The 24508-nt window shown below is 45.0% G+C and overlaps 1 protein-coding gene across 2 annotated transcripts in view; it reads right to left on the bottom strand.

Annotated features, from left to right (window-relative positions):
* The window catches only part of LOC109036570 (ecdysone receptor), a 289601-nt gene that overhangs the window by 41216 nt on the left and 223877 nt on the right, over positions 1–24508 (bottom strand). The window lies entirely within an intron of this gene.

The raw sequence follows: 24508 nt of genomic DNA, 5'->3' as shown, positions 1-24508 counted from the left end.
AACAGAAAAAAAGAAAATACCAATTAGGAAAACCGATTAAAACAGATTCATTTTTATAGAGGGTACTTCAGCATAGTTGAAATACCCAATTAAATCAGCAAAACCAAAGCATACATCTACACCGGAATTAAAAATAACAAAACTAGAGAGCATTTCGATACGGGAACGTAGCCTAATTTTTTCCCTTCCCTTCCCTCCCGTCCACATGTTCCCGGGGAGACCCTCACATCCTCACAATTATATCAAAATAGCTGATCCTCCTACTAATTGGACCCTCATTCAGAGTCCTCAGAAAAGGACACGAGGCTGGTATCGCGGGCGGAACTCAGAGATGAGATAGGTTGATTGGCCTATTCACCGCAAGAAAAACACAAAATATCGAGCCCTTAGTTTTCTCCTTTCCCTGCTCGAAGAGGGTTAAAAAATACTGACATGATTAGAGGTGAAAAAAGGGGAACAAAAAAGAGGAAGAAAGGAACAGGCTGGTCAGAATGTGAATAAATTTCAGGCGCTTAATTTGCGACGCAAACTTAGAGGACCAATGGCGAGGCGTGGATCATCTACTATCGATATTTTCCCATTTAGAGCTATGTTAAAGAATCGATTAATAAGCTATATCTTGATAATCGATCATTTTACATAGGTTTAAATGGGAAAATATCGATCCATGGCAAAGAACTGAAGGGCAGGTGCTACGCGAGGGCGCGGCTGCACGGGAAACCGGTAATTAGCCGACCGCGGTGAAATACGGGTCGAGGGTCGATTGGAACTAGTCTAACAGAGCCGGCTCGGAGATAGGAGGAAAAATTCTGACCACCCCTTCTCGAGAAAACAATGGTCAAATTGGTGCGACAGGTGGTCTTTGAGATGCTCACGTGGTTTTCACGACTTCGGAGGCGCACGCGGCGAATGCCTTGCTTTCGGGAGTCAACGCTCAGATTCGCCTCGAGATGACGGATGACCGAGGGTTGAGCGATTTGTTCGGCATTCAAACCTGATTTGCGAAAGATTATCTCTCGCTCCGATATTCATCAGTCATCTTCGGCGAATTTTATGCTCCAAAAGTTGCTCATCAATCATCATTAGGCGAATGCCGAATAGTAGTGTTGATCTCCGAGCTTAATTTTTTGCCCTTTGCACACGTTGCAAGTGTTTTGCTGAGAGTGGGGGTCATAGGTGCATCACTCATCGATGATCGTGAAATGTGTTGTAAAAACCCTCATCGATGACCCCCACTTTCAACTTAAAACTTGCAATGTGAGCAAAAGGCATTTGCCTCGACCGATTAGAGGTTTTGGTGTAGACAGGTCTCTAAAGTATCGATGACCGAAGACCGAAACCATGTATCTCTGTTTGCGACGTTGCAATTGTTTTGTCATACTTTATAATTTCTGTGGAAAACTATTCACCATATGTAATTGAAAACTCTTTTGATTTTTCCTCTTGGCCGGCAAAATATACTGTAAAAATTTCAAAATGTAAAGTTAGCTTGCTTTTCTTCGAAAAAATAAAATGGGAGCGGAAATTTTGAAACACCGCAGTGGAGATACGTGGTTTCGCACTTTAGACATCGATAGGTGGTCTCTGATTTGAGTGATTCTACCGAAGATCAGGGTGTCTACCAAAACAGACTGGCCAAAAACCAGTACTTATGCAGTACATTAATTCCCATGAAATTCAGTACCTCCTCAACAGAGAAATTCAGTACTTTTTCAGTGCCTGCAATTGACGAAATCCGAAGATTTTCAAAAATTTGAATTTCTTGCTCAAATTGCGACAAAAAACGACAAAAATTCCGGACCTTCTCGCGGAATTCCGCACTTTATCAGTACTTCCAGACCGCCCTTAAAAAATCAGTACTATATCCGGACTTTCCGGAAACTCCGGTCTTGTAGGCACCCTGAAGATATTCAAGTTGGGAGGTGGGTGGAGGCGCGTACAAGTATGGGCTGATATAGGGGACACTTGATGCGTAGTGGCAAAAAGAACATGGGACGTGCGTACGCGACGAAGAGTGACTGTGGTGGAGGTCGGGGAGATGGTGACGGATAGAACTAACGGGGGACTTCCGTGCGATGTGCCGCGTTTCCGGCATCGACACATAACGCTATTCCCACACCCACAAAAGCACTGTCACACTCCAAGGCGAAAATAAAATGCCAAATTTTCTACAGCAGGACATCTGAACGCACATGGAACCTCCTCCATCGTGGGAGTCGGAGTAGAACAGGATGACGAGAAAAGATTGATATGCTTTACTGAGTAGTAATTATCTAATTCCTACGGATTTTTTTTTTTTTTTGGTAAAGTTGAACTGAGTTGAACAGAGACGTGCCACACAGTCACATACGTTGAGAACAAAACAAGTTGGGGGTGGTTTTGAATAGAACTTGAGCGTACAATTTCTTTCGTAAACACTTCCGAGTCGAGATAAAATTTTTTGAACGTGAAAAAGTCATTAAACTCAAAATGTAGGAATCACTTCAGAGACTTTAACGCTGCGTAGAGAAGTAAGCGTGACGATAAATGCTCGGTACTTCACGCATAGAGATCTTATTACTTAGAAATTTGCTCATGCTGAACAATACTAGAGATTTACAGATCTCTAGGAGGGCACGTATGTTCTTTGCGACATCGATCGGCGAAAAATGCGATTTGCAATACTGCGACTCATTATACAGCTGCGAATGTGGCAATGTTACGAATGGTAAAGGGTTTGTAAATACTTGTGGGTGAAACAATACGAAGCACACAAAACAGTCAATTTTGCATCAAATTTTGTTAAGTTTCCCCGAAATTAAATGAAATTGTAGTCAAAAATTCATACAAATTGACCAAGTGATAATCTAAAATGCATCAACCTCCGTTAGACATCGTGTAACTGTATCGAAAAATTAGTGTGCAAATTATTTGAATCAGCGAGAACGAAAACACACCAACTCGGAAAAATGAAAATAGTCAGGACACACACAAAACTGCATAGTAGGTGAAGAAGTTAGTTTAAGAAAAAGATTTTTTCTGCCGAAAGACAAGTACTTATGGACACTTCAAAGGTCCAAGTTGGAGCCGATGTGCGAACTTCAATGACCTTTGTGTAAATTAACTGTCTTCAATGGAAATTGAGCATTTTCGTGTTACCGAGTTGGTGTGTTTTCGTTCTCACTGATTAATTTCTGGTCATCCCAAAATTATTTTCATTCCACACGGGGAATTTGGTCGAAATTAAAGTTTCCGACCATTGCGGGATACGTACCCATCACCTTAGTTTACTTGGATATTGACCGTCCTATATTTAGCGAATGAATCGTAATGTTCCATCCGAGTCTCAAAGGACATGGAGAGGAGGAGGCGAAGTGCATGATGGCTGTGGCTGCATAGCAGGAATAATTGATTGAGAGCGACTTGAGTTGAATTAGGAAAGTAGACCTTCATTGCTATCCGGCCGGCCGGTTAGTCGGTAAAACTCACCTCACCACTCACCAGACTCATCGCATGGCCGCGGCCGCACCGGGCACCGCTCAGTATTGTCTCATTACGCAACTTCTGACGTGCAACATCGATGCAGCGTTGCATCTTCAGCCTCAGCAGGCTGTGCACTAGAGAATTCAGTCAAGTGCCGATGATCCAACGGTAGCTGTGGTTCTACGATTTTTTCATTAATGATTTTATGAAGCCCACCATTTTTCAGCAGTCAAGTGACTATTGTGCTGGTTACACGCTCAAATCCATCAATTTCCGATCAAATGGTGACTGGTGCGCACCATCTACCATCAAATTTCTGCGGCCTGCAGACATTTGATGGTAGATGATGGAGCTGTGGGGCTCATCCTTCATCTGATTTCCTTACAACCGTGCTTATTTCATGCTTATTTCAATCAACACGCTGTTTTAATTAATTTTACTTATCAATCTAGGTAACTCTCGACCGCCATCTTGGTCATCTTTTTGATTGGAATTTGACGGGAATTTGAGCGTATAACCAAGCCATATGGCCTCAGATGGCTAGGCCTTCAGTGGCCATACTCCGTATATGAAAGTACTTGAACGAATTGGACCGATTTCATCAGCCAATGAGCGGCGACTACGGAGTGTTGTCGAGTTGGACTCCTAGCAAGCGTAGTCTTGGCGCAACGTCGCATCGTTCGCCGACGGCCCCGGCCAAGTCCCGACTCTGAGATACCCCCGACTCGCGGCTCTCCTGGCTCGAGGACGGGACGCGTGACGGCGTGACGCGACCGTGTTGACGCCCCCCGCCCCCCACCCCCTCCCCCGGGGGCCTCCGCCCCCCGCGATCGCGAGACCGGAATTGAGACTCCGGGCCAACTTCTTCGTTCCACCTTCTCTAGCTTCGTCTTCGTCTCCGTCTCGTGCTAGCCTCCTAGCTCAGCCACACACGGGGCCCATCCTCGCTTTTGACGGCCATGACTCTCCCATGTTGAATCTATAGGAATAGATGCATATTGTATCCTAAGGAAAAATTGATTACATTTTGCGAGAAGGAACCACTGATCTCTGGCTCTTCTCAAAAAGCACCTTCCCGCATTGGGAGACCAATGGCATATATGTTGTTTCTGAAATGAGCCAGAGACAGTAGTTCCTTGTTGCAAGATGTGGTCCAAATGGACTATATCTTGCGATTAAGGAGTAATATTTCTGGCTAATTTCAGAAACAGCGTATGTGCTACTGATTTTATTACTCAAACCTCAGATCTCTTACTACAGATTCAGAGATACGAACAACTTCCCCCAAACAGGGACTAATAGTTTTGGCTGATTTCAGAAACAGCGTATGTGCTACTGATGCTATTACTCAAACCTCAGATCTCTATAACTACAGATTCCGAGATACGAACTACTTCCCCTAAACATGGACTAATAGTTTTGGCTGATTTCAGAAACAGCGTATGTGCTGCTGATGTTATTACGCAAACTTCAGATCTCTTACTACCGACTCAAAGATACGAACAACTTCCCCCGACTTTCATCAAAATATGTTCATCAAACTCGGTCAGATTCCACGTTAAATTCAGCAGAATTTTCCAGCGAAACCGACAAATTGAAAAATACTTTCAAGACATTGCATACGGACCCGATTTCCCAGGAGCTCCTTCCAAGCGGACTCTCTTTCTGGAGGCGTACATCGAATCTTCGGATACTTAAGATACTTTCGGAAAACCTGGATCGGTTCAGTTCCGCACGTCGTCTAAACATCGATCGAACATCCGGCGCTTAACCACACCTCCGTAATACGTCGCAGAGCATCAACAAACGTTTGCGCAACAGATACCAACAGCCCCGATGCCAGATTATTCGGGGCGCATCGAAAGTCAGATCCTTGGCCACCAGGACTCGATCCTCGCCCTCTGTGGCCGGCGCTCGTGCTTTTTATCTTCAATAAACGCGGCACGATAACAGCTTTTCTCTTCGGCTCTGTTCGTAGCGATTGTTACAACAATGTCAAGGACAACTTCCTGGAATTCTCTTTTCTCTTACGCTCCAAGATGGGCCCCCCGCCTCACCTGCCCCCCCCCCCGGGCCCCCGAGGGGCCCGCCGCGGTCTGCGCTCCGCCTCCACCCGTTCCGCAATCTTTTTTTCTTCCTTAACCATCCAGCTTCATCAGGACTTATCCCCCTCCCGCCTTTCTTGGCGCATCCTCGCTCGGCTCGAAGAGACGCCGCACAGTGGATCGAGTCAAAATTTGAAAACTTTAAACGCTTATTACACCGTTTTTACAAAATTTTGAGGTTATGAAAGTTGTTCCGTTGGTTTTCTCGTAAATTTCCTTCAAGAATCACCCCTGAAAATTTTAAAAAAAAACTATTGAAATTTGTAGTTTAAGTCAAAAAGTTCATGTCCGACCTCTCCTATCGACTCGATCCACTGTGCGCCGGGAATGGAGGGGGCACCGGGAGGTGGGGGCCGCGCGCGGAGGGGGCGCGGGGGGCGGGTATAACCTGTTGTTGCTCGTTGTTATTGTAGTCGTTGTCTATACCTTGTTATTGCTCGTATCATTCGCAGAAAAGACAATTATATAAACGTGCCTGCTGTGGATGTAGATGTTGATGGCCTCGCGCCTCCTGGAAACGTCATAGGTTCGGAGGAACTTCCATCGACCGTTGAAGAATGGTGTGAAGCCCAGTCGAAGCCGATGACAGCGAAATGTCGTCGGTCGCGGGGAGTCTACGTGAGAAGGCTCTAAGCTCGATAAATCGGCCCGGGGGCAGGTTTCCATTTTGCTTCAAGAAAATTTGACGGTTTAAGTATAGGTCGTTAGCAATTTGGAGGCGAATAGGGATGAATAGAGATACACAAATTTTCGAAATTAAGGAGCAAGAGGAGAGAACTGTGAACGAAAATGAACGTTTTCTTCTCCTTCGATGCATGGAAGTGAGATCAGTGGCCTCAGGATAGGCAACTAAACTAGCTGTAGAGCAAAGCGTAGAGTATCACGGGAAAATGAAGGCACCCCGAGCCGCGATCATGCTTCTGAGGTTCCTGAACCGATAAAACCTTCACTATCCCGATGCAAGTTGTTGTGATTTGCCGGGCCAACTTCGAGCCTAATTTTCTCTTAGGTTGTACTATTTTATGGGTAAATCACACAACAGTCTGCCTTGAAATTTTGGAAATACATTCTTCAAATTCTACAGGAAATTCACAGAAAGCTAGAAGCTGTTGCGTTGTCTAGTTTCCCTATCCAAAAATAAAATATGGGGGAGAACTAGGCGAAGAGGAATGCAGTTGTGTTGAATCTGACTAAATACGGCCGATTTAGAGGCACTTCTTTCGATTTTTAAAAAGTTAGTTGCTTATTTCCGATAGCAATTCCATGCTTAGTGTTTGATAGACAACAATTACTGCTCGAGTTCACCACATTATTTTAGTATCTTGTAATCATCTTCAGCAATTACGGCAGCTTTTGCTTCCCTTCTGTCTATGTGGGCTACCCACTCTTGTGATGATAAGTAACTCGCTTATGGTGTACATTTTCGGTTAATTAAAGTCAATATGCATTCTCTCAATGGCCAATCCTAAACTTGCGAACAAGAGATGACTTGATGAGATTTATCATTTATCACGAACGCCAATCAGTTTCCAGTTTCGCTCATACACTAACCAAATCTAGAACAACTCTCCCCCTCCTCCAAAAGAAAAAAAAAAAAAAACTCACGATACATTCCTTCTTTTCCTATCAGGTGATTTCATTCACAGCTCTACAAAAGCCCTAATTCTCTTTAAAGTCACATAAAAGCATCAAAAACAAAGGCAAAGGACCTGAATAGGAGAACACCGTGATCGAGAAAAGAAAGGTCCCCAAAGGAGAGAGTATCGACAGCGCGCGCGACAAGCAGGAAATAATAATGGCTATAGTGTCGAGACTCGAGAGATACCACCGATTCGACCAAAGAAAGATCTCAATTTGCGGAAGCAGTAACCTTTAGAAAGTATCATAAATAACTTGGAACGAACTCAAAAAACACGCACGTCAAAATGTTTTGTAAACAAACTACTGTTTCCTGAGAGAGAATAGAGCCCGTAGAGGAGGAGTTCCTAGTTGCTTTCTCTTCGGACAATCAAGAATGACCAGTACCCGCAGACTGGGGCTGACCAACGGCAACACCTCGTCAAAGGTTCTGGCACCCTGCCACACTCCACACTAAAATAAAAAAGCCACCCATTATCTATTGTCCCTTGTGTTCCACTTTTATAGACCCTATTGCCCTACATTTGCCTGACGGAGTAAACAGTCGTGTGCGAAGAAGGAGAGGCACGAAGGCTCCTACCAAATACATTATGCTTGAGAGAGAAGTTTCTTACAAAAAATCCCTTGGAAAATTAAATTCGAATTCGGGGCAAAATGGCTCATCTTGATTCATATGAATATTTTTAAGATATATCTTGTGGTCGACATTTGTCAAAAAAGCAAAGGCACTGGCAAGAACATAAGGCACTCCTATTTCTTAGTTGTGTGATATTGCGAAACGTTCAGCGGTATAAACAACTCGGGAAAGACTGGGGGGGGGGGGGGGCATGATCAAATATTTTTATCTATTCCTTTTCTTCTCATAAGAACTCAGAGGCTCCAATTCATCACCTCAAAAACTGTGGAGAGGAAATTTCAAGTGCATCTCTAATGATCTAATTCAGTGATCTTTCTTAATTTTGTATGTTTGCGATAACTAGACAAGAGCAGAGGAAGGTTCGTTTTTCCTTCCGATTTTATGAGAAGCCGGGAAGAATGTCAAGAACTTTCCCACAAAAATACTTCGAAAAAGTCTGTAACGTAAGATTGCCTGCGCCTGTCGAGAAAAAGGCTGCACGACACTTGCGCACACTTTTCGTACCGATAACGGTTGCGCACAAAATTCCGAATTTTCATTTGCGCACAGTTTTACCGATAACGTTTGCGCACACTGCACTATGTGGCAACGCTGCACCTACGCAACGCGAATCACCCGGACACCGGGCCCGGGTTTGTTATTGTCGGCGAGGTGCATTATCGTGTTGTGATAAGGAAGGTCCACGACAAAAGGAGGAAGAGGTGTGTCTGGAAAGGAGTAACTCAGTAACCTGCGGACCGTTGCTGTCAACACAGTGCCGAATTTTAAATTGTTTTAATGTGCAACTTTTTAACGTGTTTTAGCTCGAGTTTTAAACAGTTTTAATGATAATAATCGTTTTTAATAATCGTGAGTTGTTTGACAGCATATTTTAAACCGTTTTTATTCCTTTATTCGCAAGTGTGTGTGAGTGTATTTCAGTTAAAATTTAATAAAATGAGTTCTGATACGGGCTTTCAGATAATGAGAAGCAATAAAGGCAAACCAATGATACTAGTCGAAGGCTATAAATTCCGACAATTTCGCGTTAAAAAAAAAAATATACATTGGCGGTGTTCGAAAAAAGAGTGCCGGGCTACGATCAAAACAGATGTACCGATGACTACTTTGCTTGAAACGACCAACAAGGAACACAGACCGCAACATGCTCCACCAAGTGATAAAGAAATCGAGCTGCAGCTTATAAGAACCAGTCTGAAGAGAAAAGCAACCGAAAATCTAAATGAACCACCATTGAAATTGATACGCCATGAGGTTGAGAATTCAAAAAAGGTAACATTTTCTGACCTACCGTCCCTTTCACAGTCCAGTTATCGCGCTAGAAAAAAATTGAAGAAACCCGTACCAAAGAACATTGATGGGGCTTTGGACGGGATGGCCAGTACGGTAACCTCTTCCGATGAAAAGATTATTAGAGTTGATAAAAAACATCAGATTGTCGCCGTAACATGTAAAGAAAACCTGCAATTTTTGGTCGACTTCGATGATGTTATTTTGGGAGACGGAACATTCACTTATGCTCCCAAGCATTTCAAACAAACTTATACAATCCACGTGTTCCATCGTGGCTTTTATTTGCATGTTGCCACGTTCTTCCTCCCCTCAAAAGCGGCAGAAACTTACTCAGCTATGTGGGATTTATTGAAACAAATGTGTGTTAAACACACTGGTAAAGAATTGAACGTTAAACTTCTCCTACTTGACTTCGAATCCTCCGCTCACAAAGCCGCTAAAGTAGCTTTCCCTAATGCAACGATTAGGGGCTGCAGATTTCATCTGGGGCAAAGCTGGTGGCGGCGGATACAGAAATATCCAGTGCTACGATATGCATTCACTCGGTCAGAAAAAAAAGGAGAGCAGTTAGAGATTCAATCATGGTTACAGCTATTCTTCTCTTTGTCTTATCTGCCCGCCAATGATGTCCCTGCTGCATTTGAGCAGTTGGCCAGTGCTACTCCTCATGTAAGTGGCGCCTCTGCATTTGTTGCTTACATTCGAAAAAATTACATAAACTCGAAGATGTTCCCCCCTCATCTGTGGGCCAGCCCTCTTACACAAGATTCTTGCACAACGACTAATGGGGTTGAGGGCTTCAATAGTAAACTTCAAGGCGAGTTTTATTACCACCATCCAAGTGTGTACGAAGCAACTGACCAAGTTTTTAAGGCCCAGACTATTGTTTCTTTAAAAATAAAATCCGTACGGAATGGCGAGTTGTTCAATAAACGCAAGGCTCAACAAACGAAAGATGATGAAGTTATTGTGCTGACCAGTGCTTTTCAAAGTAAAGACCTCGATATAATGGAGTTCCTTGAAATGATCCGTGATGTGAAATATGCGAAGCAAGATGCATCAGACTCAAAAAATGACTCGGGAGCTGAAAATGACTCCTTCAATGAAGACGATCTGGACGAAGAAATTTCCTTTCATGAACCACCCACCAGCCATCCTGAGAATACTATTGGCTCCAGTTCAGACTCCTTCAATGAAGACGATCTGGACGAAGAAATTTCCTTTCATGAACCACCCACCAGCCATCCTGAGAATACTATTGGCTCCAGTTCAGACTCCTTCAATGAAGACGATCTGGACGAAGAAATTTCCTTTCATGAACCACCCACCAGCCATCCTGAGAATACTATTGGCTCCAGTTCAGACGACTCTGACGATGGCATTTTCTTCCGGCGAGAGTATTTCCTTTCATGAACCACCCACCAGCCATCCTGAGAATACTATTGGCTCCAGTTCAGACGACTCTGACGATGGCATTTTCTTCCGGCGAAAGTAAAACCAAAAATCTGTAAGTATAGCCAATACTATTTATTCAATTAATTTAACTATTTTTTACATAATTCATGTGGAAATAAGCACCTCACACACACTCTCAAACTCACTCACTTCTGTTTCATCACTCGTTTACTCGCCCCCTCTGTTCGGTTTTAAACAATGCGTGCGTATAAATATGCTCCGTATAATGCAGCGTTGCCACATAGTGCAGTGTGCGCAAACGTTATCGGTAAAACTGTGCGCAAATGAAAATTCGGAATTTTGTGCGCAAACGTTATCGGTACGAAAAGTGTGCGCAAACGTCGTGCACCGGAGAAAAAAAGGTTGAAAATGCAAAAATATCCGGTAAATAAGGTTTAATCTAACAATAACTTTCGTATGATTTCTTTTAGAATGAAGGATAAGAGCAAGGGGGACACCATCACGCCACTCCATTTCAGCTTTGCACATTTTCTTAGGAATTTTCGCAAATTATCTTGATTCCAGGCAATATTTGACAGAAAACAAGCATTTGTTGATGCATAAGAAGAGACTTGTCAGATAAAAAAACGCAGCAAAGAAATTAAGCCCTTTCCGTTTCCATCCTCTCCATAAATTACAAGAACCTTCATCCTTTCGGCCCGCGCGGTACACATAACTGCGAATTTTTTGGCCAGTGAATTTGTATAAAACAGATCATTACACCTGCCCACAATATCACCCTCTCGCCGTTAAAGCCCAATAGCCCGCATGATGGGCACATGCGCAACGCCGCCGCCGCTATGACGTAACACGGCTGACGGCGGCGGTCACTAGCAGCTCATCATCTCTTAACCGGGGGGCGAGCGGGGGGTCGGAGGGGGGGGGGGTTTCTTACGACGGAACAGCTTTCGATGCTTCCAAGTTCCAAGTGAAAACCGACGAGACCAGTCGAGAACCGCACTCCGTCCGGTCGGATTCCGACGTTTTCCCGACGACCGACGACGACGCCCGATCTGGCGACCGAGCCATCGCTTCGGTGAACTTCATTTCCCTTTTATTGCGCGCACAGAATCTTGTTCCTCGATCCATCATTCCCATCTCGGGCTCTTCCTCCGGCTGCCCCGGGTGTCACGGAGAGGAGAGAAGACTCGCTGCCTGGAGGGGGGAGAGACTTTTTTATGCTCCCCCCCCCTCCCCCGCGCATCATTCATCACTCCTCGATGCACTTACTCCATATTACTACTCGGCTGCGTTCGCCGTCTAGCGAAAACCCCGAGACGGCCAGGAAAGAGGAGTTGTTGCTAGGCACCTGAGAGCGGCAACCAGTTGGAGCCGGTTCCGTCGCTTCTTGAAGACTGTGAACTGATTCGTCTGACAACAGGGGTACTGGAGGCAGTTACCGATCGTGGAGATTCTACTGGCTGGATACAGTAAAACTATCAGATAAACGGCGAGGGAAAAAAGATTGGTGCCAGGTGCCAGCTAGGCTATGGACGCTGCTGGTGCCACGTCACAGAAAAGCGACTGTATATCGATTTTTTCGCATTGGTAGCATGGAAAGAGGTTATGCCAATGTTGTTGTTTGGATCCGATTAGATGTAATGGAGAATCTCTATGATGACGTCGCCACTGATAGCGTCTATAGACTGAATGGCGACTTTGCAAGTTGGCAACACTGTTCTTCCTCCGTTTAAATCCATGGAAAATATCGATTTTAGGAGAAGCAAGCTGCCTCACCAAGAATCGATTGTTTTGAATACATTTAAATGGAGGGAAAACAATGTTGCTAACTTTAAAGGATCGCCACTGTATAGTCTGTCTGCGAATTTTACCCATGGGTAGCACTCGGGGCGAGCGGCCCTTCAGAAATCTGCTTGGCCCCCTCCAAAAACGAAAGGGATTTCGCGTAAAAAGTTCGTGAAATATCTTTTTCTGCTGCAGTTACATTTCAGTCAACTTTTCGGAAAGAACAGCTCGCAAACTTGCGCTAAAGACCGGACCTCTTTCAGTGTTGAAGTGGTCAAAGCCCTTTCGAAGCCACAAAAATTTCCTGGTTCTGCCCATGTGCCTAAATATGACCCTAAGAAAATCTAATGGTAAATTTGCGATCAATATCAGCGAATTTTTTGCACTATTTTCTCTGCCTATCATGCGTGGCAATATGAGAATCGTATGAATTATCTTTATATTATTTTCTTGATTCTTGGCGAATGCACAGTAAACTCGGCTTGTGAAATCTGAACTAAGGAGATGGACATGTGCTTTCTATTTTAAATTATCGCGGGTAGGAGCGCAAGATTGATATAGAAAACAGAGAGGAAGGAAAAAAATGAGTCAACCCTCATTTAAATGCATTCTTGACGGTACAGGAGAATTTCGGAGGGAAATGACATGCTCATTACCATAATCGCAATGTGTTTTTGCGGTAGTGTATTTGAGATCTCTGATCGAGGAGTTACTGTGCCAGCTGCTCATTTAGTGTCGTGACGCATAAATTGGAAAGCGTTTGCGATGATAATTACAAGTTCATCTTATAGCATGAGCCCTTAGATGCATATGAGTGTACGATTGTAATGGCTCGTGACGAGATGTAGATAAACTCATTTAGCTTAATTATGAATACTACCGCACACATTCCTCCTTTAAAACTCGACAAGGGAAAAAATAAGAAACCCAGTAATAGTAAAAATGAAGGATGAAAGGGGGGGGGGGGAACTCCAGTAGCCGGGTCGGCGGGAAGATGGTTGCCATTAGGCAGAGGTAAAGTAACCTTGAGCAAAATCTAATGTCTTCCATCTGTAGCACACACCGCGACAAGAGGAATAATACCCAGTTTATGGCGATGTAAACCGACTTGAAATAAAACAACTGCTGTGCAATGCGAGTTGAGGGTAATGGAAGTGATATAAAGTATCGCTGATTATTATTGGAGGAGAGCCTTAGTCGTTCAGTGGCATTAATGAGGGGAGCGTTGATCATCAGTTGGAGGTTGTTGGGGAAATTACTGGACCTGAGAAATTAAGGCAGGATATCACATAATATTTTAAAGTTTAACTGAAATAGTCTTAATTCTATATTTTGAAAGTTTCCGTTTTCTCAAACATGCGATTTCATAAACAAACGAGAGAATTGAAGCTCCGAAAACTTTCGACTGACCTGCGTTCAATATCGTCAATTTCGAAATCAATTAAAATTCAGTAAAATAATTGAAAAAAAGCGCAGTCATGCTCCCACAAAAAATTGCATTGTTCGAGTGAACTAAGAAACCTCAGAATAGAGTTACGGTCTTTCATCTGGAAAACGGCGAAATGAGGCGCAAATTATGAATACGAACTTATTTTCTACCTGCGGGCCGATTATAGAAAGATTAAATCAGCCCGATAAGACATAGAAGTGCGATATATTGTATGCTTAAGATAGGGCTATGTCTTCACTGGAAAAAAAAAAACACATTGGATCTAGAGTCCAGACTCTTGAAAACATTGACAAGAAAAAATACTCTTGATTCAATCGGATTTTTGCTGGAATCAAAACGAAATCCGCTTAAATTAAGAGGCTTGGTTCTTGAATTAAGCTAGATTCTGATTGAATCGAGGGTACTTTTTCTTGTCGATGTTTTTAAGAGTCTGACTCTAGATCCAATGTGTTTTTTTTTCCAGTCTTGTCATGTCGTGCCGACATAGTTTCAATAATCGGGCCGCTGCCTCCCTTGCTACGAGACATTTTTTTCGGTGGGGGTTCGCATTCCTCACTTTTTTGCGCGAACCACTCTGTACAAAATGAAAAAATAGAAAAAAGAAAAAAACGGTACTCGGATGTGCGGGATCGCTTAACGGGGCCGGCGAGGGATATTCGCGAGGGAGAATCAGGTTCAGGGATGAGGGTGGCTGTCTGGAACCCCGGCTGGAGCCTAGGGGCTGGTGCTCGACAACTAGGTAACGAAGCCAAAACCCAAGATGCGCGACCTCAGAGCGGGGGAGGGGGTGCTCTCGTTTCTCCTGACGTCAGAGTGCGGAAACTGGAGAGTCGGGGCCGGGCACTGGAGCGGAGAGGAGGAACCGGATGGAGCGGGGGCGGGGGTGCGGGAAGGAGGGCGGCGCGGCGCGGGGTTGAATCTGGGTCAACTTGGGGATGAACTCGACGTGTGGCTGTTATGCCGGGTCGAGGCCAGGCCGCCGGGACGGAGGCTTGCGCTTCTGCCGCCCCCTCGCCCTCCCCCCCCCCCCCCCCGCCGCGGCGGAGGAATTAGGAAACGGAATTTACTTTCGGGGTCCACCTACTTCTGGAGTTCTGGGGCCCCTCGGCGCGGCGCTGCGCAGCGTCCGGACCCAACCGAGCTCGACGATCCACCCACCTTCATCCGAAACCTGTTGCACACTTCTCCGTCTTGCACTCGCACTTGTCTCCTTGTCCACGATGACCAGGCCCCGTGTTGCCAGGTCGGGCTCATCCCCACTGCGTTGTCGCTATTCCTGCCAGAGTCCTCCTGACCAATGGCGTGGCGTGCTTTGCGATATATCGATTGATCTGCCGTTGAAACCTATGGAAAGGATCGATGAACGAGGTGTTTGCGACGAACGCCTTAGTAATCGATTCTTTACCATAGCTTCAAATGGGGAAAAATCGATATATTTTTTAAAAAATCGGACGAACGCACACCTTGCAACTTGTGTGAATTTCTCTTACTCGCACTAGAGTAAACTCCTAAGAGTTCAAGTCAGAATGTTGCTCTGTTTCCTTATGAGAAGAATAGAACATAGAGGAAATTAAACGCTAACTGATGTAGCTAGGCTCGGCCAATTTTCGTTAAATCCATCTGATCGCACGAAATCTTGTTCTGATGTTTAATACCACGGAATTAACCATTATCTGCCTGAATACATTCACAATTGTAAAATAACTGAAAGCCGATATTTTAAGACGCTTTTAGAGATTTTATTTACTGAAAACGCTTAGGAAATAGTTTGAAATGTACGAAGCATAAGTGCATAAAAACCCTTGAAGAGGTATCTGAGTAAGGCGATTTTCAATTGCATTTCAAAATTTGGTAAGACATATATGTAGTTTCTAGAAATTCTGAGTCTCGGGACCTGCTTTGGTGGGAAAATTGTTTGAAAATGCCCTGTCGTTCTGAGAGGTTTATCAGAGAAAGAAAAATTCTTTCCTTTCTTCCTTTGTGCCGGAGAAAACTTGAGAAAATCATCTACTCTAATTCCTGCAGATGGAGAAGTTTCTCTCCGCGGAGGCTACGAACAAAGGAACTGGCCGAGGGTTGCGAACGGTGGCGGAGTTCTCCGGGTCTGGGGAGGATGAGTGCACTGACACAAACCCACAACATTCACGACCTCTGGGTCCCGGTTCCGAGAAGCCTTGGGACCTTTTTGTGCCGGGCATAAAGGAAGAGAAAGGTGCAGGGAAAAGGCCCGCTGGTTGAAAGACCTTTCGAGCCCGCAACGGTACTTCACACAAATCGTTTTCAGGAAGGCTTTCGAGGCACTGACCGATGCCCAGTTCCCGGATGGGTTCCTCATCGTGGATTCGTCTTAATCCTGACCTATATTTTCTGAATTCGTCGTCTTGAAACGCCAGACACCTGAGTGACCCTCCTCTTTCTTTTCACGCCGACCAGGTCAGGTCTCGGGTCGCGTCCGTTCAATGCACCGCACCAGTGGCGTGGCGTGAATGATCGATTATCGATTGATCTGTCATTTAAACCGATGGTAAATAATCGATAAACAGGGTGTTCGCTGCGAACACCCTGTTTATCGATCCTTTACCATAGGTTTGCATGGCAGATGGATCGATATATTGCAAAGCACGCCACGCCACTGACCCGCGCTCGTAGTGGTCGTGTTTCGATTCCTTTAAACGGTGATTCACAGCGGATGACCACTGAGACGACACAATAACATTCCGAAACCGCAGCCTTCATCCTTCAACTTTCCCATGACCCGATCCATGTGACAGAAGTGAGGGGTGGACGGATCTTTGCTGACGATGACGGCCGTGTGACGAATCAACCGCTAGGTGCGCTACCGAGTCTAAAATGCCGTGAGAAAGTTTCAAAAATTTGCTGGACTTTTCCTGCCTTTTATTTGTCATTTTGTGTCGAATTATTTTACTTTGAGAGGATGAAAACTAAACTTTGCCCAAGTAAAAGTGAGTCAGCCTGACGTCAGGCTATTATTCATGAAACTACCCGGAGTCTGACTGATTCAGTCTGACTCAGAAAATAGCTCTTAGAAACATCATGCTTTTCTCGACATCTTTATGGTGACCGATTATTACTGAAAAAACCACATTAGCACTGGCAGTCCAGACTGAACTCGACAGAAAATCCTTATTCAACAGTTTACTTAATCAAAAGGAAATCCGCTCAAATTAAGAGGCTTGGTTCTTGATTTAAGTTAAAATCCGATTGGATCAAGAGTATTTTTTCTTGTCGATGTTCTTAAGAGTACGGACTCTAGAATCTAGATCCAATGTGGTTTTTTTTTTCCCAGTGCTCCAAGCCTGATGAAATCGGGATTAAATCCTGATTGGCCTCGAATCCTGATAGAATCGGGAAAATCCCGATGCTAGACACCCTGTTCAACGCTGCGTATTCGATAATCGACCACTTTCATCGGGGTCACGCGGAGAGAGGTAGGCGACTCGAAAAAACGCTCGACTCGAGCCGGCGAGACGCGGCGCGGCGCGGCGAGAGTCGGAGAAAATTGAGAGTGGCTCGGTCGGGACGTAACCCCGTGAGCGAGAGAAGCCATTTACATCATCGACCCATAAAGCGTAATTGTGCGTCTTGTTCGGGTCGCACGGCGATCGGACGCCGACGCCCCGGCCGCGGCCCCAGACGCGGACACAGATGCAGTCAAATAGGTCAAGCGCGCGGTCGACCGGGCCAGCTCTTGACACCTCCCCCCTCCCCTCCCCCACGCCCTGCGCCCCTCCCGTCGGAGAAACGGCCCCGACGCTGCGCGATGCGGTTGCGAGGCGCGACCAGATGCTAACAACTTTCGGATGTCGCTCGCCGCCGGCCCCACTCCCCGGGCCCTTTCGCTTTCGGGGACCGACGCCGTGCGGCCGTTCCCAGAGTAAATAGACACGAATTTGGACGTAAAATAGTGAGTTTTTCCATAAAATTGGTCCGAGTTTACCAGAAAGGCACTACCCCACATTTTCAAAAAAATTGATTTAAGAATGTTTTAGAGTTCCACATATAGTTTATCTTTATTTTATAAAGACGATGCCCAATGAAAAAATCCTGCTCTTTCTCCAAAATGACGAAAAACACTCCTTCTCTTACTCCAGGGCAAGGGTGCAGATTTTCTGCAACGCGTTGGATTTTCGGAAAAAGGCCAGCACAACGCATTGATCGATTTGTTACATCCTTGAAATTTTTTTTTTGTGAATGTGTGCCAAAGTCGTATCATTTCGTAAGAGTTGAAAGTCTGGAAAAAAGACTTCCGCCCCCACAATTTTTGGGGCACTTCCACAATTCGGATGAGAACAATCTGCATCTAGTCCAGGGGAGCCGATCTACCGAGGGGTACCCTCTGCGTGGATTATTATCAAACTGGGATCAACACGAAGGAATCAACTTTTGTAAAAAACCGAACAACTTTTCATTTTCTCGGAGAGCTCTACGATGCCTCAGAAAATCCGCTAAGTGCTAAAAAATGTCTATCATTAGGAAAAACACACTATTTTACGTCCAATTTCTCGGTTATTTCCTTTTGGAATGGCCGTACTGCGTCGGTTCCCGGCGAAGAGGTTCGTATAACGCTGGATGCAACTATTCGGGCTCTACGGATGTCTGTGTTGCATACGCACGGAATAGAAGGCGTTTTGACTTTGCGTTGTGCGGGACGGCAATTGCGTCGATTTGAAACGCCATTCTTGATTGATACAGGGGACGGTAATCTAATAATTTGGTGTAATTTTCAAGGGGAAGTCCAGAGCTGCCTGCCATGTGGCAAAAGTGAGGAGGGAGGGAGGGGGGAGTGGAAAACCTTACGACATAATCTTATGGATGGCTCCTAAGATTCAAAGTTTCAAAAGACGGCAATAAACCGCATCGAACGATTCGGCAATAATTCATAGTAAGAAATTGTCTCAGGAACCAATCGCTACGCATCTCCGTCTCGAGATTAAAATCGTTATTTTGACGAAAGTCCGACGGTATGAAAAATGAAGACGAAAATGCAAAACGACTCTTCATTAGGGCTGTGTATCGAGCCCCAGCACTTTCGACTAATTAAAAAACTGAACTTGAAAAGTAGTTTGCATATTACGCTCATTAAGAGAAAAAAAAATTATCAGGACTGCGCAAGTTGCAAGTCGAGAGAAGGGGCTAAAGAGTCTCGCGAGGAAATTCTCGCGTAATAACAAGACTGGTGTTATTGGACTCTGCGGAGCGTGAAGGTTGCGGAGGAGGCAACGACACGGTAGATGTTTTCGAGACAGCAGCTGCCACCTGTTGGAGAAAGCGCGAAGCGTTCGTTCTAGATAGCTCCGCTAGAGAGCGTTTGCTGTATCAAACGACTGCATGTAGGGTGATTCAAACCGTCAGCATCACGATTTCCTCTCGCTTATTTTAGATCGGATGCAGTCGGAGACTACGCGAGGTCGAATAGGGAATCAACCCCATGGAATCAAAATTTTATGGTCCCGACCCCCTCCCCTCCCCCCGACTTCTCTTAGGGAGTTAAAAGGGGGATGTGACTGAAAAGTTAGGTTCCGGTTGCCGGTTCCCTTCAAAATTCTTATTCTGTCAAATTCAGAGAGTACGGAGATTCATTCTCAAGACAGATTCCAAGATATCCAAAATCGAACCACCCCTGTTCAAAATACTGACCCTTAAAGGTGGGGGACCGTTCACTCCCCAAAATTCAATATCGCTAAATTGACGCAGAGGCTTAGGAAATAGACTTCTCCCTCGGGAATCGACCACCAGGAATCCGAATTTGACAGTCCCGAAGCCCATCCCCCAAACATTCTCTGATGTGATACACGGGGTCCTTGAAATGTGAAAATGTATACAATTACACACCCTGTGTGTCGTATCAGAAAATGTTTAGGGGCTTCGAGACAGTCAAATTCGGATTCCTGGAGGCCGATTACCGAGGAGAACGTCTTCGTCCTAAGCCTCTACGTCAATTTAGCGATATTGAAATTTAGGGAGTGGGCACTTGCCCCCCCCCCCCACTTTAAGGGGTCAATATTTCGAACGAAAGTGGTCCTAGTTTGGCTTTCTTGGTAGCGGTATGGGGTAAAATTTTCAGATCTTTCTGAATTTGATAGAACATTTTCAACATTTTGACGGGTGGCCCCAACTTTTGAAGTCACGATCCCCCTTTTACCTCCAGAGGGGTGTGGGGAGGGGCTTCGTGGTCACAAAATTTGGATACCTCAGGGTACCGACTCCCTAGAAGACCGCGCAATATTCGACTCCATCCGACCTAAAATAACCGCTATGGTAAAAATTGGCGATAGGAGCTGCGTTTCAAAATACCATAGGAGTTCTTATAGCCGACTGAAGAAGGCGATAGAAAATCATATAGCTGGCTGTAGAAAGTGGAAAAAATCATACGGCCGGGCTACACGAAGCGATAAAAAATTAAACAGCCGGGCTATAGTTCCTGTCGCCGGGCTTTACACTTTATTGCCTGGCTGTTGCTTTTTCGCCATCGGCTATAAAAGGCTATAAGACATTGTGTAGAAATTTGTGTGCTTTGTAAATCCACAAGTTTATACGGAATCACCGTAATATTTACAAAACGCACATTATATTTTCCTTTCCTACATATTTGTTTTCATCAATTAAAATGAGAATAATCCATACAGAGTGTGCAAACATTTCAAAGTCATGAGTTGAACAACGCTGACTCCACGAGATATATATTAGAGCCTAACACAAAGCGGAGCGGCGGCGCACTGGCGCCTACAAACCTAACAGGGCTACCTCACGCACTGCGCAATGCGTGAAGTATCCCTGTTAGGTTTGTGGGCGCCAATGCGCGTTTCGCGCTGGCTGCCCGCCCGCCGCGCTGCGCCGCAGCGTACCACGGCGCTTGAAGCAACTATTTCACACCAGAGGTACTGCACAGTATCGTACGAAATTGAAGGCGCTCCAACATATTAGGAATGACAGGCATCCTTCAAAAGTACGGAGCCTAACTCGCAAAATAAATCAAGATACTACGGCCCAAAAAGAGAGCGGTAGTCCAAAAACTCACTAGGTCCTAGCATCCGTAATTAGTAACGGATAGCATACACTTTATCGTCAGGCTGTTGCTTAATCGCCATCGGCTATAAAAGGCTATAAGAAATTGTGTTACCGGCTATAGAAGCTATTGGAAATCTTACAGTCGGCTGTAGGTCTATGGTATTTTGGAACACAGATTCTACTGCCAATTTTTACCAGGGCGAGTAAAAAACCTGGTTCGGATGGTCTGAAACACCCTGAATAAAAAATACTTTAAACGTCATACTCGGGCTCTGATCAAATGGATATAGATTTCTTAAAAGGGAACAAAGTACATTCGCTATCGCAAAATTTTATTTAAAGATATTTCGGGGTGTTCGTGATACTCAAGATCGGCCTTTAGACGAAACTGCGGAGTCTGGCCCATGTATTTTTTACAGAAGTTGCTCGCCCAAAAATTCGTGTCATGCGCACTTTTATGACGCTATCGTGAGGCATTTCCTGATCGAACACGTGTACCTCAAGTTTCAACAGCTGTGTTAATTCCGCGGTACTTTCCTCCGTATCTGTTCAAAGTCAAAATCGAGGGCACTACATCGCGCTTTCCATTTACAAATGTGTGTCAGCTCCCCGACACTTGCAAATCCTCCATTAAACCCGACAAAAAAAAAAAATAAAAAGGGCATTTGCCGCGAGTGAACGTGAGGAGCACCTCCGTCGGTCGCGACACATCGGGCGTGAGTGACGTCACGGGTCAGAGAGAGAGAGAGGAGCTTGCGAGCGATACGAGGTGAGTGAGGGAGAAGGTGCTACGCATAAATAGGTCAAATTCGACCCGTTCGAAGTAGGTCAGGTTGATTTAGGAGCTGGATTGAGGCGGCGCGGCGCGCGCTGCGCGGCCGACGGTGGCGGAGAGCGGCGCGGCGTGAGAGTTCACGATGTCACTGCAATCAGGATTATTCAGGTGCTTGGTGCTTTCTATTTCCGGATCCGACTTCGGCCTCCGCGCCCCTTTTCCGGCCTTTCCTTTGTCTTCCTCCCAGTGTCAAGGAGTCAAAAGCTCCGCCTGCCCTCATGATACGTGGGGAGAAAAGGGATCATCCATAATTTCTCGTTTTTGGCTAAAAAATGCGTTAACTTTCACACGATGATCGACGTCAGAGGGTGATAGTTAAAATTGATAGACAAAACTACAGACAGAGAAGATATAGGGACAGGGTATCTACTAAAACAGGCTGGTCAAAAATAAGTACTTTTACAGAACTTTTTCAGTACATTCTCAAGAAATTCAGTAAACCCCCCCCCCCCCAACAGAAAAATTTCATTCTTTTTCAGTGCCTCCATTTGACGAAATTCGAAAAAATTCAAAAATTTGAAATTGCGACAAAAATGACAAAAAATTTAAAAATTTCCGGACCTTTTTGCGGAATTTCCGCACTTTCTCGGTACTTCCGGACCGCCCTTAAAAATCAGTACTATTTCAGGACTTGTAGACACCCTGTAAATATAGAGCGATCCTATTCTTTAAAATGGGTGGTGGGTGGTTTTTATAGACTAAGGGGGTAAATGATGGACTAACTACAGGGTCTCTCGTGGGTGGCCGTTAGTTAGTCTATTACCTACCTCCTTTTTCCGTTGCAATCACCCACTTCCACCAATAGGATTCCTCCATATCCCTTTTGTCTTCTTTGTCTATAGCTTTGTCCATAAATTTAAAAAATCAGCCCGCAGTACTAGTCTCACACTGACACATTCATTAAATTCTCCAACTACTCGAGTTTTGCCCCTTGGCGCGACCTACATAATAATACCAACCCGTCGTTTTTCCGGACGAAAGAAGGTAACTTCATTCAAACGTTGGAAAATTGACTCAATTTTTCACACGAACGTGCCATTACAATTTTGTTCAAAATGATTCTAATTTTCGCATGAGATTAGAAAAAAAAAGAAAAAAAACAGAGCAATTTTCACTTAGAAATGCCCTAGATTCTCCCGGTAAAAATGCAATTTGGGAGGAAAAATTTCCAGCTTCTTCCATACTACTTGAAAAATCTAAGGTATGAACTGCTCGTGCATACGGTCTGGCTTTCACGACTACAGCAGAAAAGCGCCGTAAACATGTCGTGTATGGAAAAGCAGGTGTATGAACTTACTGTTCATATGGTATGGACTCTTGAGTCCATACTCTTCGTATGTAATATTTGTCCATACTAAAATAGACTCTCGCTGTTCTTACGCCGGCATCAAATTTTTTACAGTCTGTACGTGGCTCCAACCCATACTTTATAAAGCGTGAGTACATACATTTTTTTCAGCGTGTGAAAAACTTCCTACGTATAATTTTAATGGAGAGATACCTAACATAGCGCTTTAATTCATACGCCTATCTATTGACCAATTGGTTCTTGCTTACGTAACAATCAGTCCGACAAGCAATGGTGTGGCGTGCTTTGCGATACGTCGATATTTAGCCATTTGAAGCTATGGTAAAGAATCGATTATTAAGGCGTTCGTTGCGAAAACCCTGTTTATCGACCCTTTTCAACAGAATTAAATGGCAGATCAATTCTAGGGGGCGGTAGCCACCCCGGCCCAATCCAAAAAACTCCCCCTAAAAAATGACGAGACCAAATGAAAAAAAAAAAAAAAAAAAAAAAATCTATACATCGCAAAGCACGCCACGCCACTGCCGACAAGTAGCCCTGGAGCGAAGTTCCCTGTGGTCGACATCCGAGGGTGACTTTCCGCGGGTCAACGGGATATTCCACAGGGCCCGCTGACCCGCGACCTGCAACCCGCAACGCAATACGCGGATAAATAGGTCAATGAAATACCGGAACCCTCTTAAATGGTTGAACGCCTTCGCCGCGGCACAGGCACAACCGCGCTACGCCACACCGTCGGGCGGTCGGGGCCGATCAATTGGTTCCGCGGAAACACGTCGCTGTGACGAAATCCGTCCACGGTCGAGCTCCTGTCACTACGCCTGAGCCGTGCACCCTCTCTGCCGTAGAAGGAAAAACACCGTAAAACCAATCAGGCGTTGCCAAATTCCCTTCGACAAATCACCAATTTCCAGGAAAATTTGTGAACATTCCATCTCCGATTTTTCACAGGATTTCGTTCGTAATTTGATCTAAAGGTTCTGGAAATTCCAAGACAAAATATTCATAACTTTCCTCGAAAATAAATATTTTCTGGGAGGAAATTTGGCAACATTGGAAGGTGCATACGACGTTTTTACATAGCACGGCAGCGCTTGGCTCAGACAATCGAGAGTGAGAGCGCTCCGACGGCGGCTCTGTCGGTAGTCAAGGTTCCCGGCCACAGTCCGATGCCGATGGTTCCGACCGATTTCCAATGCGCCGAAAACCCCGATCCAAAACGCTTTCACACGCCCGGCTACGTCAGAGCCGCTTAGCTAGGTCGCTACTGCCTAGCGCAGCCGGAGACAAGAGACCATCCACTGGCGGCCTCTTAGCGACAGGTGAAAGCTTTCACTTTCGGGACTCAACTTATAAGGGAGCAACAGCGACAGTCATCATATCAGTGCTCTCATTCCATGTCTGTCGAAATCAAAAGTTCCGGGATTCGGAACTTTTTTGTTCCAATTTCTCCCACTCCATGACCGTCAAAAGTTCCGGGATTCTATTAGGATTGTTTCAAAAGTTCCGGAAAATGCAAAAGATTCGGAACAATGCCAGAATTTCAAAA

Source organism: Bemisia tabaci, chromosome 5 (assembly GCF_918797505.1).
Source record: "Bemisia tabaci chromosome 5, PGI_BMITA_v3".
In the NCBI taxonomy this organism is placed as follows: domain Eukaryota; kingdom Metazoa; phylum Arthropoda; class Insecta; order Hemiptera; family Aleyrodidae; genus Bemisia; species Bemisia tabaci.
Note: the sequence above shows the minus strand (reverse complement) of the source record. Positions and strands in the feature narration are given on the sequence as shown.